Consider the following 6123-nt stretch of genomic DNA (forward strand, 5'->3'; position numbering starts at 1 on the left):
GGAACAGTCTGCTACCCACAATTCCAGCAGCTAGAGCAGCAAGTCCTTCCTTGACACAGAAATTGGGTGGTACATCACCGTGTCCAGATTGTTAAGAAGGTCTCAGAAGTAGGGAGTGGTTAGGACAGGCTTGGAACAGAAGCCTCTCTGACTCTAGATCCTTCTAATTAACCACCTTCCTAAACACCTCTCACCACCCTTTGAATGGAATGTTGAATGTTCAGCTCTCACAGGGTGGTTTTCTTTTTTTATGTGCTCTGCCTATAAATTAGTATCCTCCTCCAAGGTGATGTGCCCCTGGTGGACATTTATGATTCTTGCCTAAGGGAGGATGTGCCCTTCTGTGGAAGAAAAGTGGCCTCAGCAGTGTTGACATCCTGAGCCCTTAGCCTGAAGAAAAATCAACAAATATCTCTGCCCCCCACATTCTCAGTGGGCACTTCAACCTTGAGACCAAAAACACACAACCACGGAATGAAACCAAGTATTTCAGCAGCCCCACTTCATCCTTACTACTCTAGAACAATTTCCATCCATTTTCTGCTTTAAAAATTAACTTGTGAGATTATTTAATTTGCTCTTTCCTAGCAAAGCTGTTAGTGTAAACAAGAGTGAATTAAACAATATACGTGACAGATCAATTTTGTAAAAATGACACTGTCTCTGTAGGAATGTGAAACCATATATTTTTAAAATTACTCAAAATGACAGTATTCAGGGATAACCACTGTTAACATTTTGAGTATCTCCTTCCAGAAAGTTCTATGCATGTATACAGAGGAAATTATATGTATTCAATTTGACATAAATGGGAATAAGCCATACAAACTGTTCTGTAATCTGCTTTTTCCCTCACCAGAGTGATAGGGACATCTTTTCTGACGACAGAGTTCTCACACAGGAGAAGGTGAGAGTCAGCTGAAGATGACCCTGGAGATATGGACGGAGCTGGAGAGAAGGCGCTGGCTGAGATAAAGGATTAAGATCTTATCCTAAGTATAAGGAGAAGACATTGAAAGAAAAATTCAATTTATTTTTCAAATGGCTTATTCTGACTACTGGTTGTGGCATGAGCTACTGGTTTGTTGTCCATTATTCAGTCAAAAATCTACATCTAAATGATGTTTCCATGGTGTTCAACCTTCACCATGAGAAAGGCAAATATCAGCAGTTTCCACTCAATCCATTCCTACCCATAGGCTTCTTTAGTTAGAATATATTAATGATCAGAGAAAGAGACATCAAATATTAAGGGTTTCCTATCTTTATAAATCTTATCTTTGTTTTCCAGAAACAATAAATGTTCATAGTAAAAAAAAAAAAATAGAGACTTTTGTGAGAAAACTTATTGATAATTCTACCATCCAGAGATAGCTACTATTCATTATCATGTTGGTGTATATCTGCCTGTCTTTTCTCTAAGGATATTTTTTTCCTTAACACAAAAGAGCAATCATATTGTACAAACTGTTTTATATTTTAACATATCGTGAACACCTTGCTAGATCATTAAATACTCTCCTTCATTTTTAATGGTCAGCTAGTAACCATTGTGTGGTACCATCATTTGTCCCCAGTTGGTGGCCGTTTAGGCTGTTATAACCCTCACCGTGATGAATATCCTTGCGGTATGTCACAAAGTATAAGTTTGTATGTATTGCCAGATAAGATTTCATGTTCTTTCAGCCCCACCCTACCTCATACCAAAGATTGTAAATGTACCTTCAGCTCACATTAAATATCAGTTTTGCTGTAAAAAAATTAAAAGGATTTTGTAAGTCGCTTTTGAAATTTAGCTCTGAAGAACACATGTAATTTGGCTATTTTGGCTCTGACTTCTCAGCAATCATTCAGCATATACCAGAATTCTTGAGAAGTGAGAAAAAGCAAACCTATAGAGTTTTTGAATACAATGGAATTTTATGAACAATACATTTAATAATGTATTAAATTGATGTAAAATTATACTTTGTGACTAGTTAGTTGAACATCTGTTGATTTCATTTTTCTTTTTTTAATTTGGAGATATACATCTTTTTTCTAGGTCTCAAACATTTTTTGGAGACTCCTTAAAAGCTGATCGGCCTCAGGCAGTATGAGTAGATCCTAAGAGATAAAGTGACATGGAGATATTGCTAAAAAAGGGTGAATAATCTGGAAAGATTTTGAAATAAAGCATGGCCACGATCACTCTTGATAAATTGTAAACTGGCTCTCTGATCCCCTCCTCTCTTCTTGCTGTCCCTCTCTGAATGTCAGTATTACCACAACTACCTGTAGGTCAAGGGGTATCCCCAGGAAAAACAAGAGAAAGAAAGGCCTATCACTTCCCAGGGCTTGGTTCCACGCAATGGCCTGCTGTCTATTTTGGGGGTGGAAAGGTCAGATGGGTCAGCCCACACCCTGACACGTGGACTTGCTCTTGCTGAATGGACATCTGCTGAGATGGAAATGCGATTGTATTGACATGGATACATATGAACAGGGCTCTGCAGATGCGACATAGTGATGGAGGCACAGGTCACCAGAAAAGCCCTGTATCTGGGCCCCAGACCCTCCACTCCGTCTAGTGCTGCCTTTCTGGGTCCAGGAAAGCTCACTTTTCCTCCCAGTGTTCTTCGGAGGCCAAGGGATCTTCCTCTGAAAGGCATCTTCAGAAGACACAAGGAAAGAAAGCCACCCCCTTCCAGCCATCTGGGATTAGGCAGGCTTCAGCCTGCAGCCCCCACATACATCATGGCAGGATTTCTCAAACCATCTCCAAATGTCAAGTAGAGGAATGAATTACAGCTCATTAATAGACGCTTTTTTCTTTGAAGAGACATTTTAGGAAGAGGAAAAGGTCACTGTCTGCCCCTATCATTCCCTTCTCACTCTCCCCCCGCCCCATAGACTTTATTTTTGTACAACAGTTTTAGGTTCACGGCAAAATTGAGCAGGAGGGACAGAGATTTCCCATTGACCCCCTGTACCCACACATACATGTAGCCACCCCATTATCAACATCCCCACCAGAGTCTAACTCATTGTTTTTCAATTCCCTTTATTTATACTTTTGAATTTTTTTTCTTAAGTCTCAAAACTTCTTTCTTTTCCAGAAGTGCTTCTCCTTCCATTTCCCACTTAATGTTCTTTTGGCTCTATCCTCTTACCACGGGCACGAAATCTCTGGGGCTTCTTTCTTAGGTCCTCACTCCAGCTAAGTTTTCTTCGTGTGACTTTCTTAGTGTGATTTAGCGGCAACGCTACATGATGAAGGTGTTGGATGGTGTTCATTGATGTATGTACATTGCATGGGAAAGGTTGAGTGGTGTCAGTAAAAGGGCATGTTTTAGTGGAATTGAAGGGTCCGCTTAAACCAACGGTCAGTGAAAGCCAATATTATTTTTCTTGTCAACAAGATTGTAACCCTTTCTGGGGATAGGGGCCCTGCTGTACACATCTTGCATCCCAACACTTAGCATAGTCCATAATAACAGTTTCTGCTGCTCTGAAAATAATACAAAATTCAGTTGATGTCCCTAACCCAGTCGCATGGAAATAGCCCACTCCCTCATCTCCTACCCACATCCCATGAATCCCATACCTCGGGTGAGTTGTATTTATTTCTACTACTGAAACATTTTTCCAACCCATCACCTCCTCTCTTCACTGCCATCGCCCCAGACTGGATCCTGATCGTGGCTTAGGGAAACATTCCCTTCTCGGCCTAGGAAACCCGTACAGATTCTCCAAAATCCAAAATTCCTTGACTCTCTAGACAGCTTTCATCTCCCTCTCCCAGTAGGGCTTATTTCGTTGTATTATAATTACCTATAAATATTTTTGGGGTCTACAATTAGTCTAAGTTCTTCCAACAAAGGTGTAATGTCTCTTCCTACCTTCACCTCGTCTGCCTAGCACAAAATCTGAACACAACAAATACCAGTAAGTGTTTGCTGAAGTAACAATCTTCTCTGGATCTTTCCTAAAATGTTTTTTAAGATAAAAATCATATGCAAAAAAAAGTATAATGTAAAATATTCAAACAATACAGAAATTACAAAATAAAGATAAATCTTCCTCCCAATGCCAGTTGTCCCCAAAGATTATCTGCGTATGTATTTTTCCATTTATAAAAAACGGAATTATCCTGTACACATTTCTGGAGCTTGCTTTTGTTGTATGCATCTAGGAGACATTCTCTATGGAATTTGTCTCACTCTTTTAAACAGCTGCACAGTATTCCACTGTATGTCTATTTATTTATCCAGCCCCTATTGGTGGACATTTGGGTAATTTTCAGTCCTTTGTTATAATAATGTTCCAATGACCTTATATTGAAATCCCGCTTTTAAGTCTTATTTTTAAAAAATGAGTAACACATTCACATGACTCAAAATCCAAATGTAAAAGAGTCCCCCCCTTTTCCTATAATCCCTATTCCACCCATCCTTCACAGCCACCAGCCACCCAGTTTTCCTCCACGGTGGCAATTAATGTCATGACTTTCATACCTATGTCTACATTACTACACTTTTAAGACAATACCCAAAAGCTAAATTCTAAGTACTCAAATTGTTGGGTCAGAGTACGTGACTTTTTTGTTTTTAGTTGAGACTGCCAACTTGTTTTTCAAAAAGATTGTGCTAATGTAATTTAATAATTAGTACAGATGACCCTTGAAGAACATGGGTTTGAACTGCACAGCTTCCCTTATACACCGATTTTTTATTCTGTAAATATCTATACTGTTTTCTAACTGTAGTTGAGAGTCCACAAATGCAGAGGACCAACTGTATGCATTGATTACACCATTTTATGGAGGGCACTTGAACGTCTGAGGATTTTGGTATCTGTGGGGTGTCCTGGAACTAATCCCCTGTGGTTACTGAGGGACAATGTAAGTTTTGGGAGAGTCAAAAGTTATACCTGGATTTTCAACTGCAAAGGCACCCCTAACCCCCACGTAATACTAAATAGGACTTAGTAAATTAATATTTATATTCTTACCAGCAACAAATACTATTTGTTTTCCTACATCCTCACCAACACTTGCTATTTTCAAATTTGTAAACATTTGCCAATCTGACAGGTGATAAGAAATAACTTGTTGCTTTGATCTACAGCTCTTTAATTATGAGTGAAGGTAAGCAGCTTTTGCTATGCTTATTGCTGCTTGCATTTCTTTTTCTGTGAACTCCGTGTTTGGGTCCCTTGCCCATTTATCGGTTAGGTTGTTATATTTTTCTGACTGATTTGTAAATTTTTCTGGATAAGCATCTGCAATATTTTCCCTCCTAATACATTTATAATTAAAACTACGCACTTCAAAATTTAAAGTTTCTATTCAGGGGTCTCACTTTTGTCTCCCCAGTCAGATTGTAAATTCTTTGAAAATAGTGTCCAAGAATCTACTCTAATCCTAAATTGCATGGCAAACTCCGGTTGATCAGCTGCGACCTTCATTTTGGGCACTTGACATGGACCGAGATCCTCTGGGGAAGAATTGTGTCTTCTGTAGTTACAGAAAAAGATGAGATTTGCCTTCCTGGGTCAGCCCCTCCATCGATCCAGTCTAGCTTTCTATCTGACAGCAGCAACAAGAAACACGTTGAAGAGAATCCAATTACCCTCTTTGACATCTGCTTCAAAAGGTTAGGAATTTATCCTATGTATCACCATTCGAGATCTCTCTTCCATCAATTCATCTAAACCCTTCCTGAACCTCAGCCTGTGGTCCCACTCCAGGCACTACAGATAATGAGTTCTTTTGTTTATAAAGCAATATATCAACTTCTGGGTCAGGAGGGCAGTATTATGTGTAAGCACATATAATTCTTCCTGCTTCACTCCAAAAATCTATAAATAGTAAATTAAAAATAGGTTTAAAATATTAACACAACATTCCCTTGATTCGTTCCAAACTTTCTTCAAACTTTTCTTTGGCCTTTTAAAATTGTGTATTATTACACACAGAAAAAGAGAAAAATATATAAATATACAGTTTAATGAATAACACTGAAGGGAACAGCTATATACTCACACCAGGTCAAAGAAGGTCATTGCCAGGGTCCCCAAACCTCCTATGAGTCCTTTCTCCACAAAGGAAGGGTAAACTTTTGAGAAGATCACTTTCTTGTA

Source organism: Rhinolophus sinicus, linkage group LG07 (genome assembly GCF_036562045.2).
Source record: "Rhinolophus sinicus isolate RSC01 linkage group LG07, ASM3656204v1, whole genome shotgun sequence".
In the NCBI taxonomy this organism is placed as follows: domain Eukaryota; kingdom Metazoa; phylum Chordata; class Mammalia; order Chiroptera; family Rhinolophidae; genus Rhinolophus; species Rhinolophus sinicus.